Source organism: Zalophus californianus, chromosome 15 (assembly GCF_009762305.2).
Source record: "Zalophus californianus isolate mZalCal1 chromosome 15, mZalCal1.pri.v2, whole genome shotgun sequence".
NCBI lineage: Eukaryota > Metazoa > Chordata > Mammalia > Carnivora > Otariidae > Zalophus > Zalophus californianus.
The window spans coordinates 32,594,829-32,608,635 of NC_045609.1; the positions used below are offsets into that span (position 1 = coordinate 32,594,829).

Below are 13,807 nucleotides of genomic sequence, written 5' to 3' on the forward strand. Positions count from 1 at the left end.
GAACAGTAAAATATAAAGCTCATAAAAGGAAAGGTGGGGGTATATCTTCATGACCTTGTGCTTGGAAAGGACTTAGCACCCAAAGAGCACATGTGGAGATGAAAGATTGATCTATATCAAAGGATTCCCAATTCGGTCGGAATATATAGATAAAGCTGACAACGGATGACACATGGGGAGAAGATTTCTGCAACAATTAAAACCAACAAGGGACTATAGACTGTATAAGGGATCCCTGCAAATCAGTTGGGGAATTCAATGGAAAAAGAGGCGCAGTGTGTTCACCAGGATGGGGAAGCCCGCCAACTAGGGGACCCCAGTGTAGAGGTGCTGAGGCCGAGTTGAGGTCAGGGCATCGCAGGTGGCAACTACAACACCCTCCGCGTGGGCATGTGGGCCAGGGGCTCCCACTGCCTGCTTTTCTGTGATCTCACAGCTAAGAATGGATTCTAAAGAATCATTTTGCAGGTGATTTGATGGTAGTAAATCCTATCTTTGAACTCCACTCAAGTGAAATATTCTCTCTTACCCCCAAAGTTCCATTCTTCTCATGAGTAGACCTGTATTTCAAAAAAATGGTGCTCAATTGTTCTTGTGTTTTGAATTTCATCAAAAATCTTGTGGAAATTTGTTTTCTCTCTCGTTAAATAGGTACCAACATCATGTCCTCGATTTTGCCTCTTGACCCGCAAAGTCTAAAATATTTACGATGGCCTTTTACAGCAAAGGTTTGCCAGCCCCTATACTAGAGAACATTCTGTATCAGTTAGAAGCCACAAACTTGGAGGTTAAATCACACAAAATCACTATTCTTGCAGGTCAAAAATGGTGGAATGTCAGCAATTTCATATGGTTCAACTTAAAAGATACAAGACGGCAAAAGAGATAAATCTCGAAAGCCTAGCGTTGAGTGGTGAAAGAAGTAGAAAGGAATAGCACGATACCACATATGTAAGTAAAGCAAGCCAGCAGGAGGTATTTAACAAGAATACGTGTGTGTGCAGGGACGTTTTAGCAAAACACTGGAGTTGGTACTTCTTTGGGAGAAGGAGGTGGCGGAATGAGGGCTGAAGAGGAAAACCCAACAGTGATAACACTGATCAGAATTTATCAGGACATCGCCCAGGGTGCTGTTCTTTTTTTTTTTTTTTAAGATTTTTATTTATTTATTGAGAGAGAGAGAGAGAATGGTAGAGAGAGAGCATGAGAGGGAGGAAGGTCAGAGGGAGAAGCAGACTCCCTGCTGAGCAGGGAGCCCGATGCGGGACTCGATCCCGGGACTCCAGGATCATGACCTGAGCCGAAAGCAGTCGCTTAACCAACTGAGCCACCCAGGCACCCCCAGGGTGCTGTTCTAAGCAACTTACATGTATTAACGCATTTGCTCCTCATGGCATCCCAGCGAAGAAGGTGCTGTCATTGTCCCCACAACATGGATGAGGAAACAGAGCTCAGAGAGGTTAAGTAACTTGCCCAAGGCCACTCAGCTTGTCAGCGTTGGAGCCAGGATTGGACTGAGGCAGTTTGAGCTCCAACTTCGGAGATCAAATGTGAAGTCGAGAAAGCTAGGTGGAACTCAAAGGGGTGTAGGTAGACCCAGTGGATCTGGCTCCACCCTTTTACCTCAACCCCAACCTGTTCTATGCCCAGGAAACCCCTGCTATTTCTTTCTCATCCTGCTTCTGTAGAATTCAGAGCACCCACCTTAGACGCTGGCCAAAGAGTTGGGAGGTATGGACACTGTCCCTACCTTGACCCAACCTGGAGTGATGGGATGTGCTACCCACAGGACAAAATGACTGCCCAAATGTTCCCTGAGAAATGGCTCCAGCATTAGCGTGCTGAGGTGGCAGCTTTGGGTCAGATAGTCTGAGTTCAAATCCTGGCTCCCAGTGCAACAACCTGTGGGACCTCCACAGATCACGTCTGTAAATTGAGGTGCAAACACCTGCTTCAGAGGGAGCAATGCTTGGCACAGTACCTGGCATATAGTAAGTGCTCTGTAAATTACTATTATTCCCGAGTCCATTGACCTCATCTAGAAGTGACTGCTTCCCATTGCATGTTCTTGAAAGAAGGACAGTCAAGAGTGGAGAGGAGGAGTGCCTGGGTGGTTCAGTCGGTTAAGCATCGGACTCTTGATTTTGGCTGGGGTCATGATCTCAGGGTCATGAGATTAATCCCTGCATCAGGCTCTGCACTAGGCGTGGAGCCAGGCTGAGATTCAATCCCTCCCTCTCCCTCTGCCCCTTCCCACACTGCTCATGCATGCGCTCTCTTTCAAAAAAATAAAAATAAAACCTTAAAAAAAGAAGAAGAGAGGAGCCTGCGCCAGCCTATTTATCTACCAAGTCTTCTTGTCCCTCTGTTATCCATCTGTCTGCATCCTTCCCCTCCTTTAAACCTTATCTTCCCACTCACTGCCTCCAGAAGCCTCCCCTGACTACCCAGCTTGCATGGTCTGGTCAGTCGATGGAAGCAGGTTGGTCAGCTCCATTCCATTGCTCATTGGATGTTCATGCTCTCTGCCCAGCTCAGCTTAAATTTTCTCTCTGACCTGTCACCTCCCACCACATACCCAGCACTATGTCCCCTCCGGGCTGTGACTACCTGCTGGGCTCAAGAGTTCACAAGGCTCTGCCTCCTTTGCCTCATTGTCTCCCTCCCCATCCTGGAGATCATGGAATCCTCTGGAATTCATATGTCCATCAGGCCCCCTGGATGTGAGCCACTGAAGCTGAGGCCTATTTGGGCCCCAACCATGTTGCCCTGAGAACCCAGAAAGAAGCCGTGCTTTCCTGAGGGACTCACGTGGGCCTGAGCAGCTGCCAGGAGACTTCACCTAAGTTATGCATCCTTAGGAGGACCCAGCAAGGGAGGGAGGGCCTTGCCACTTTACCTCTGAGAACGTGGAGGCCCACCCGGTGTGGCCTGCCCGGGATTGCCCATCTCATGTGTGGCATGGCTGGTGGTTGGTGACAAGCCATCCATGTCCTGTATCCAGGACCTCATCCCATATGCAGGATCCACATCACTCCCCAGCCACCTCTGCTCAGAGGGGACCATCTAACACCCACATTTCTACTGTGAAATTCGCCCCCCTTCCTGTTTTTCCAGGGAACCAAAGACCACACCAGCCGCCTTTCCTCTGTGGCCTTTGTGACTCAGAACAGCTAACTGGGGCTTGGCTAACTTGGAGTGGCTCTGGGCAGCCCTCTTGGCACTGATTTTTCCTGGCTCCTGGCTCCGAGAGTGGTGCCTTCTGCTTGCAGTGGAAGATTTGCACACAATGTGGGCTCAGCAGGGAGAAGGGGCAGGCCTAGAGTGACAGCAGAAGACAGAAAGCTTCTGTGAGCCCACTTGTCCCGTAGCTGTAATGAAGATGCCGGTGGAGTCCTGCCTGCTCCCCAAGGATGTCATGCAGGGCCCTCTACAGAGGCTGCATCTTCACAAGCACTACTTCTGTCCCCATTTCACAGATGAGAAAACGGGGTCAGAAAGGATGTAACATGTAGGGTCAGCCAGGTCAAGAAGTGGCCGGTCTATGGGAGTCTGAAGTCCACGTGCTTTCCACGAGGCCACCAGCCTCACTGGGTTGTCATGACAACGCCATCATGTACAGACCCTTCCCGCACTGTTCCCTTTTCACGGGTGGGTAAACTGAGACTCAGCTCAAGAAACTCAAGGTCGTACAGTTGGTGAAGCGGTAGATACTGAACTGGCTCCGGATCCGGTTTTTATTCTGTCCACTGTACACATCACTTTTTCATCCATACCACAAGTCTGGGCAATAGAAGCATAACTGGGTAGGGTCGTTCTGGGAGGCCGGTTGTGAGAGGGGTTAAGAAGGGCCAAGTTGCAGAAAGTGCTGGAAGCTAGGCAGACTTGGTGATGGGCATAAGGGAGCTGTTTAGGGTCTTGCAGGGCAAGAGGAGTGCCGACCTAGGAGCTCACAGCGCGCGCCTGTGCAGCCGGACCCAGGCCTGCCCCCGCCCCGCCCAGCGCTCCCCTCCCCTGCGGGTTGGGGACATTCAGGCCACTGAGGCCAGGTCTTTGTTTGAAGGACAGATAATTAATCCCACCCAGTAATCCCTGGAACGTTCCGGCAGATTTACGGAGATCGCCTCTGTCCCGGGAACTCTGCCTTACCATCTTTCATTTCCCAGGCAAAGCGAGTGACTTGTTATGTCACAGGCCCCACGCCAATAGGAATTTCATTTAGGGGAGTTCTCCAGGTGCAGGGAGATTGATAACCCCGGCTGAGAACCCATGATGGTGCTGGCGTCGGGCAGGGAGGGGAGCAGAACAGGCACCAGGCTACCGCCTCCTGCCCCCTTGCCCATCCCCATCCTGCTCCCAATACCGGGGGCCCCGTTGTCATGGGGCTCACCTGCCGCAGGCCGCAGGGACCCAGGTAGCATCCAGTCCAGCCCTTCTTCCAAGTCACACATGGGAGAAGCAAGGCCCAGAGCAGTGAGGGAAGGGCCTGTTTCCCAGGCCAGCTCTCTCAGCTACTCTGCCCCAGCCTTCCCCTGACAGTTAGCTGTCCCCCAGCCCCACGCCCCTGCTCTGCCCCGAAGCTGCCTCGGGTGCAGGAGTCGGAGTCCATCACTGGGGGAGGCTCCTCAAAGCCCCCCGTGGGAGTCCTTGGAGCCTGCTTCCCCCAAGGGGGCTTTTACGGTGGGGAGAGGAGCGGGGGTTGGCAGCTTACCCACCACACAAAGAGGGAAAGGGAGAACAAGGAAGGGGGACGTGGTCCTGGAGGCCATGGTCCCCCTTGCTTGCTTCTGGTCTGTTGGCTCTGCGTCTAGCTTGCTGGGCGGTTTGGGTAGCTCTTTTAACACAGAGTTCAAGCTAAGTTGATTACTTATAAATATTTATCAGGTACTCTCCTGTGCCAGCTTCTGGGGATATAACCATGAGCAAGACAGATAAAGCTGTTGACCTCATGGAACTTATAGTTTAGTGAGGAAAATAGAAAGGAAATCGACAGATGAGCGCATGAGATAATTTTAGAGAGTTGACAGGTCCTTGCAAGAAAATAAAACACTGGTGGATTGGGGGTGGATTGGAGAGTGACTGAGCTGGGGCGACTTGGCTGGGGTGGTTGGGAAAGTCTCTCTTGATATGGTGACATTTGAGAGAGGCCTGAGCAACAGTGGAGGAGGTGGTGACTTAGAGCTATGAGGGAAAAGAGTTCCAGACAGAGGATATAGCATGTGCAAAGGCCCTGAGGTAAGAACAAGCTGGGTATATCTAAGAAACAGGAACCCAGAAAGAGGTTGGATGGGGGTAGGGTATGGTGGGGAATCGAGGATTGGCTACAGGAAATTCAGAGAGCTGGACTGGGATGGTGCACTTAGGGTCTTGCCGACCAGGATGAGGAATTGGCATTTTATTCCATTTGCCCTGGGGAAACATTGCAATGGAGTTACGTGATCTTAAAGGCCTTGGTCAGGCCTTTAAAAAATCAGAGAAAGATGGAGCATGGGCTGTAGAGGGGGCAAGGGGAGAAGCAGGGAGCCAGCCGGAAGGCCGCTGGGGTAGCCAGGTGAGAGAGAATCTGGAGTGCTCCACTCAGCCATCCGGGCTCTGTCCCTTGTCAGCCCAGCCACTCACAACTCTTCTCAACCACCCCCAGCCTCTCTGGCAGCCACCCCTGTCCTTCAGGGAACTCCCTCGTCGTCCAGAGCCCCGCACTGGCCTGGCCCGCTCTCCCCTGCCCCAGCTCATCCCACAACTGTGTCTCTCCCACAACTCAAGACAGAGCTCTCTCCTGGGCCAGCCTCAAGCCGTTCCTCCTGCACACCCGGCCTCATCTGCACTCCAGAGCAGGGGTCAGGCTGCAGGCACCCCAGAAGTGAGGGGTGAGCCTGCTCACCACCGAGACAGTGGGGGGACAGCGTGGCGGCACGCAGGACGGGACTGGCCAACTTGGAACCGAGCCCCTTGTCAACAGGAACCGAGCCTGGTGGGGCTGGCTGCTTCCTGAGGCTCTTACCCGGCACTCCATAATTAAAGCCATAAGTCATCATCCGTCGGGGGAGCTGCAGGCTGGGGCTCACAGCTGGCAACGCTCGGGGCTTGGTGCTGGGAGGGAGAGTGGGCTGCACATCTGGGCAGAGGTCCGGGGGCTGAAGAGCAAAGACTGCCCTCCTTTCTGGCTTTGACAGAGGGGCTGTTCAGGCCCTGAGGCTCTGCTTGGGGTTGGGGACAGTGCCAGGAGCTTCCTCCACAAACAAAGGACTTCCTCTTTCCCCTGGTTGCTGAGCCTCAAGCTTGCAGACACCCCCAAAAGATACCATCTGTCTCCCACAAGATTCGGTGCTCCTCTTCCCCCTCCAGAAGGGTCTATTCGCAGAGCTGGGAGTGGGGGTGCCAGAGGGTGCCCAGCCCCTCAGCAGTGCTGGGGAGCTTCCCAGAGAAACTGCCCTCCTGCCAAGAGAGTAGGGGTCTGGAGCCCAGATCAGACCTTGTAATTGAGAGGACTCTGGCCTCCTATCCCGAGGGGGAGAAGGAACCTGAACTCTGACCTGTGGCTCTCTTTTTCAAAAGTGTGGTCGGAGTCTTTGTGGAGATTTTGGTTGCTGACCCTCCTCCTTGGCCAAAAAGGCAAGGATGTCTCTCTTTCTCCCATTTCCCGCTTGCTCAGCAGAAGTTCCTGCCTGTGTGAGCCAAGGGGACGGGAACATCTCGGGACACCCTCCCTGTCTGGCCAGGCTCACTCATCAAGCATTCCGAACACCCACTCGGTGTGGGGCGCCGGGCCAGGACCTGGGGACACAATGTGACATCTAGGACTGACACTGGAGCGGGGAGGATGAGGGCTTTCTGGAGGCCGGGCTGCTGGGATGAAATGGCCACCCGTCTCCCCCACCGCAACCCTGCCCAGGACCCTGGCCTTCATCAGAGAAGCAGGGCCAGGGCTGCTGGCAAATGTGAAATGTTACATATTTAGAAGAGGACAGAACCTGATACAACACCCGCCCCCCCCCCAGCCGCATGTCCACCATCCAGATGACGCTGGTTGGCGTTTTGCCCTATTTGCTTCTGAGGTTTTTTTTGCTCTTTTTTTTTTTTGTCCTTGGTTGGGAAATGGAACTCTTACCATGTTGGCAACACCTTTTCTTTCATTTTCAGTAATCCCAGAGGCTTTGCTGTCTGAGGATGGAGTAGAAAGTGTTAAAGCCTCTAATCTTAATGTGGCTTCAAAAGGGGGGGTGTCCCTGCTTGAAGATGGACTTTGTCTCAAGTGACGTTAGGAATCCTTTATTTTGTTTAGTGTGCACTTCAGAAGTCCTTATCGGAGATGTAGACGGTATTTAAGGATGAAGTGAAATTTGCTGTAATGACTCTAGAAACTGTTGGGAGGGAGAGTTTTAAAAATGGTGGACGAAATGTTGATGATGGTTGACTCTAGGTGATGGGTCGGTAGGGCTTCATTGTGCTCTTGTCTCTACCTTTGTGTGTGTTTGAAATTGTCCATAGTGAGAGCCCATTTCTTTTTATAAGTGTGGTCCCCAAAGCTTCCAGGGGACCCACCACTGGCCCGGGACCCACATCTGACCATGGGGGAATCCACATCTGACCGTGGTCCAGTCAGGCACCCAGACTTGAACCAGACTTGAGGTTGACCCAGCAGACCCAGCTCCATGTCTAACTTGCCATGTGATATTGGCCAAGTTCCTCCCCATCCCTGACCCTCAGGTCCCCAGGGGAGATGAAGAAGCTGAGGGGCTTCTAAGCACTCTTCCTGATGGGCTTCTAAGCACTCTTCCATTTTCCCTCTCTGACTCTGGACACACCTAACTTGTGTGCTCAGAGACCCCACGGGAGGGTAACTGTGGGAGCAGCCCATTTTACACCTTCACTTTCTTCATTGGGTTTCCCACACCACCTCTCAAGAGAGTTTTGCAGAAAAGCTTCTGTGGCCAATAAGTTGGAGAGATGCTGTATCACAACATCCTCCTTCTGGCAGGTCACAATGCACATTAGCACACTAAAGGCTCTGACAGGTCTTGCAGTGAAGATACCTGCTCAGTGTTTCTGAAATTTTCTTGACCACGGAACTTTTTAAAAGTTGGCTTTTCGGGCGCCTGGGTGGCTCAGTTGGTTAAGCGACTGCCTTCGGCTCAGGTCATGATCCTGGAGTCCTGGGATCGAGTCCCACATCGGGCTCCCTGCTCAGCGGGGAGTCTGCTTCTCCCTCTGACCCTCCCCCCTCTCGTGTGCTCTCTCTCTCTCTGACTCTTTCTCTCAAATAAATAAAGTCTTAAAAAAAAGAAAAAGAAAAGTTGGCTTTTCTTATATCCTATGCATCAGAGTTCCCAGAGATACCGTCTGGGAAAACCTGACCTTCTTGTTTTCATATTGGGGGGCTCCTACCCCATAGGACAAATTTGCCATCTTTTCTTGTGAACATAATGATTTCTGACCCATTTTCAGTAGAACGCAAGATTTTTTTCTGCTTTCCACATTGTTGGGTGGGTTTTGTACTTAGCTAAATTGTTAGTAGTTGTTAACCCCAGTCTTTCCCTGACCAGAAATATCTGCTTTGATGTTACACTCTGAGTCACTGACCAGAGGCTGGAAAACCCTCCATCATTGGGAAACTATGCCTGGCACAGTCTGGGGATTTCCTGGTAGGACCTTCTAGAAGCAATGTTTCTAGGGAGGAGTAGGAGAGAGAACACAGGCTTTGGCATTAAAGGCTGTGGGTTCAGATTTTAGTTCAACCACTTACCAGCCATATGACTTGAGACAAATTAGCCTCTCATATCAGTTTACTAGTCAGTGGGGCTCCTATGAGGATTAAGCAAGATAAAATGTACCAAGTGCCAAGTGTCCTTCCTTCGAAAGAATTTATAACAACAGCTAATATTTATTGAGTATTTACTATATGCTGGACACTGTGCTGAACTAAATAGATGCATTACCAGCTTTTGCCTTCACATCAGTTCTGTGAGATAAGTATTATGCCTCCCCTTTTACAGCCAAGGGAACTAAAGCCCAGAGAGGATAGTTAACTTGCTCATGGTCACACAGCTTGAGAGGAGTGGTCTTGGGCACTACAACATCTACCCCTTTCAGAAAGATCAGATCTGGATGAAGACATCAATCCTCTGGTCTTCAAGAACTTCACCCATCTGGTCAGCGTTCCTTGGTCCTAAGATGACCTAGATGGCATAATGGCAGGCCCTGTGCATCCTTGCGTGTGCACTCGTAGACAACTATGGAATCTTAAAACTGAAAGAGTCCACGGGGACTTCCAAGTTCCCCGAGGCCCCAAGCCTGCAGCCCATCCCTTGGGACCCCTCTGTGGGCAAGGAGTATACAGAATATGCTGGACGCCATCACCTCCCCCCATCGTCGACCTCAGGCAGGGCAGCTAGCTCTGTTCTCGACTGTTTTCTATACTGGGGTTTTGTGCAAGATTTTGTCTGACAAAAGGATTTGCTACCAGAGCAAAGACATTTGAAAAACCAGTGCCAAAGGAAAGCCCATCTTTTTTTAAACAAGGGAGGACCCTGAGGCCCAGAGAGGTTAAGTAACTTGCCCAGGGTCACCAGCTCTCCTCCTGAGCGCCAGGCAGATCTCTGTCCTCTCTGCAGGATTCAGAGCAGGGTCCTGGCTGAGGGGGTCTCCGCAGACCCCCAGGGAGCCCCTCAAGGTCAGTCATCCAGGCTGGTTCTGCCCGCGAGTGGCCAGTTTGTATGAAGATAACTGTGTCTGAGCCTGGCTCCCTGAACCTCGTCCGACCACATCTATTTCTGGGCCGCAGAGCCCTGACGGAGCACAATTTGATTCATAAATTACCCAGCTCAAGGTGTGTGTGATGGGCTCTCCTTCCCAGATTTGAAAGTCATTCACTCCAGAACTTGCAGTACTTAGGGCCGGAGGGAGGGGGGCAGCTGGGGGACTGTCGGGTTCAGCAGCCACGGAGGGGAAGTGGCAGGAGAGACCGGAGGACTCGGCGACTCGGGGAGCCCTGCTCCAAGCCAGCCTCATGCTCGTGGGCTCCGTCAATCCTCCCAGCAACCCCAGGAGGCAAATTCTGTTACTGTCTCTGGCTGGCAGGTGAGGAAGCTGAGGCTCAGAAGGGTGACGTCGCTCGCCCAAAGTGGCTGGAAGTAGCGGAGCCAGGATTCCAACTCAGGGCTCTCTGATGCCCAAGTTTCCTCCCACATGATGGAGACGAAATGGCAATAACAAGACAAGGAACGGAACAAGTGACATTTAGAGGATGAGTTTAGACCCTGGGATACAGGATTGGAAGGGAAGGTTTGGGGACACCATGCCGCCTCATTCCGCAAACTCCGGTGTGCGCCTGCAGCTGGCCTGGCACCCCACCCTGCCCCCCTTCTCACAATCTTTTCTGCCTAATGTCATCCAGCTCCAGGCCCTGCTTGGTTCCACCTACCCTAGATGCTTGGATCATCGGCCTTGACTCATATCTGACTTAGGTTCAGGACATCACAGTTTGTAAAGCCTTTTCAGATCCCTTATCTCGTTGAACCTCCAAATAGCCCTGTGAGCAGGACAGGTATTCTCATCCACAGTAAGGAAACTGACGCTCAGAGAGGCCCACAAGCCCAGAAGCATGAATCCAGTGCCTGACTTCATGGCGAGTCCCCAGCTAGCTTCTTTTTACATAGGGCTGTGTCCTCCCGGAGACCCGTCTTCCCCGGTTGGATGGTGGGCACCTGGGGGCATTACCCCTGTCCCCGACCTGCGCTTGGCACCTAGAGGCTCGGTAGTGTAGTAGGTGGTCTCTGGGGCCCCCACTCCGTAAGCAGCCCCTTCTCTGCACCTATCTCCCGCGTCCCACTGCTGGGTCGGCGCAGGGGTGCTGGAGGAGGGGGTGAGGGCCTGCAAGATGACAGACAGCACGAACACACCCCTCCCACTTCCATCTCCTTAGGCATCTGATCACTGTCTTCTTTGTTTTCTTAAGCATCTCCCCTCCTCCTTCCCCCTCGGGCTCCCACTCCGGGACAAGGCCTTTCAGATCATCAAATATCACAGGCTCCTTATTCGAGGACTGAGATGGCTTTATCGGAGCCCGTAAATCTCTCAGAGCCCTGACGCCCTCTTGAGTGCCAAGCCTTGGGTGAGTTATGTGGGCCGGGCCCAGCCGCGGACACAACAGGCAGCCCCCTGGGGAACACAGCCCAGCGCCCTGGCCCACCTTGGCACCCGCCCTTGGCCGGAGGAGGGGCCTCAGGTGAGGGTAGGAATGGGTGTTCTGGGCCCACCTGCCACAGGCCCTGGAGGCAACCAGGTTCAGGACAAGCGAGCAGGTGGGTTCCTGGGAGATCCACAGCCCTCTGCTCTCTTTCTCCTCACCTTGCTCATTGTCGTTGGCCAGTCTCCAGACCCACACAGGAGAGACAATGGCAGCGGTGAGGGACATTTGAGACCCGAGTGACCCCAGTTCTAATCCCAGCGTGGTCGCTAAGTTACCATGAGTCCTGGAAGGGGGCACTTCCCTGACTGAGCCTTGATTTCCTAATCTAATCATTGGGGTAGCTGTACCGGCCTCACAGGGCACTCTGAGACTCCAGTGAGCTCACACATAGCTCTTGGGGGCTGCCTGGCGTGTGCCCTAAGCTCTACAGGCTCTGGAGTCCGTCAGCCTGGCCTGGAGCACTGGCTCCACCACTCACCCAGTAGTGTGACTTCAAGCAAACCACTTAGTCTTCCTGTGCCTTGGTTTTCTCACCTGTTAAATGGGAATGACACTAATGAGATTGATGAAGATGATGACGCCCTGCCCATGGAGTTGCCATGAAGCTTAACGGATAGATACATTCGAAGTGCTTAGAACCTGGCCTGACACATGGACATCACCAACGGGCCTTCCCGCCTCCAGGGACTCCCTGTAGGACAGAAGTCCAAACTTTACCTGGCATTCAAGGCTCCCACCTTCTGGCATCAGCTGCTCCTAACACCGCTGCTCCTCCAGCTGGCTCCCCCCTTCTGTTCTTGCTAGATGCCCAACAGGAAGGCCTTCTCCCCTCCCCATATTTGCTTACCCAAATATGCTAAGGCCCAGCAGAAGGAGCCCCTCCTGCACCAGCCCCCCAGGAGCTGCCCTCATTGGGGTCAGGCACCTTTAGGGCACAGGTCCCGTTTTCTCATCTAGACTGGACGCACCTGGGGGCAGAGATTTCATCTTGCACTGCTCAGGCTTTCTGGAGCCTTGCAAACTCCTCTGTGAGCAAATTCCTTTCCTCGGGGATGCAGCTGAGGCCAAGGGCCAAGGCAGGAGAGGCCCCTGCCCTTGGGGAGATTAACGTCAGCAAACTGTTGTCAGAACACTCCTAAGGGAAGTAGAGGAAGCATTGCTCCTTGAAGCAGATCCATTCACAAGTCAGCCCACATCTGGCACCAACTTAGAACACACAGATGCACGTCATCAAACCTTGGGAGTTTTTTGCGTGTGCTTAAATATACAGAAGGTAAAATTCATCATTTTATTTAAGATTTTATTTATTTATTTGTCAGAGAGAGAGCACACCAGCACAAGCAGGGGGAGGGGCAGAGGCAGAGGGAGAAGCAGGCTCCCCGCTGAGCAGGGAGCCCGATGCAGACTCGATCCCAGGACCCTGAGATCCGGGCCTGAGCCGAAGGCAGACGCTTAACCAACTGAGCCACCCCGGCGCCCCTAAAATTCACCATTTTAAAGTGTACAATGCAGTGGCATTAAGAACGTTCACAGTGTTGTACAACCATCATCTCTGTCTAGAAGTTTGGGGATTATTCTTTAAAAGAACTTGCATTTACTTTTTTTTTTTTTTAACACCTGTAATTCAGGTGGTTCAAAAGGAAAAAGTTGAAAGGATTCTAGAACAGTGGTTCTCAGCCAGGAGTGATTTTGCCACACACATGCCCACTCCCCCTGCCTTCCCGGGGACATTCGGAAATGTCTTCAGACATGGATAGATACATGCGAAGTGCTTAGAACCTGGCCTGACACACGGACATCACCAACAGGACTGTTGTCCTGCAGGGCCGAGAGCAGCCCCCACAAAAACAGATTTCCAACCCCGTGTCACCACTACTGAGACAGGAACCCTGCTCTAGCATCCCCACTTAAAGTTAATCTTGGTGAACATCTTGTAGGCATTTCATTCCTCTCTCTAAGCATATATTCTTAAACAATAGGAAGCATCTGATAGAACTATGCTCTTTGGGGACTCCTTTTTAAGCAACCCAACACGTCTTAAACATCCATCGTTCCAAGTCGCAAACTTTTCTTCTGCAACATTATTTTTAGACACTGGCCGAATCTCGTATATTAACTTATTTAACTAATGCCTGTTGTTGGACACTTAGGGTGTTCCTAATTTTCTTTATTAAGCAGCGCCATGGTGGTAGCTGCCCCTGTGGGCACGTGGGGTTGAAGAGGAAAGGTTTTTCAGGAAATGGGGGAGATTCTGATCCCGGCTAAAACCCCCGGTGCTGTTTTGCGGATCCGCATTAAAGTGTCCTCAGAGCACCAGATGGAGGCCACCTGCCTGGGGCCCCCTGTGGTGCAGGGAGCCAGGCACTGCTGTGGGCCAGAGGGCCGCTTTGTGACCCTCGGCAAACCTACCATAATCAGTTTGACTATCCTTGGCTCCTCGGGTTAATGTGTCACACTTTGGAGCCAGTTATTAGCAAATTCATCAGAGTCCAGTTTGTGGTCTTATTAGGAAAGGTCATCGTTTGTCGGTTTAAGGGAGCTTGATGAAAACTGCCGTTCTGTGAAATGTCTGCAAGGCAAGCAGACTGCCATTCACACCTACCTGAGGGAACTCGAGGA

At 52.2% G+C, this 13,807-nt stretch overlaps 1 protein-coding gene across 1 annotated transcript in view; it reads left to right on the forward strand.

The window, feature by feature from the left end:
- The window catches only part of CDH23 (cadherin related 23), a 414,708-nt gene that overhangs the window by 207,959 nt on the left and 192,942 nt on the right, over nucleotides 1–13,807 (forward strand). The window lies entirely within an intron of this gene.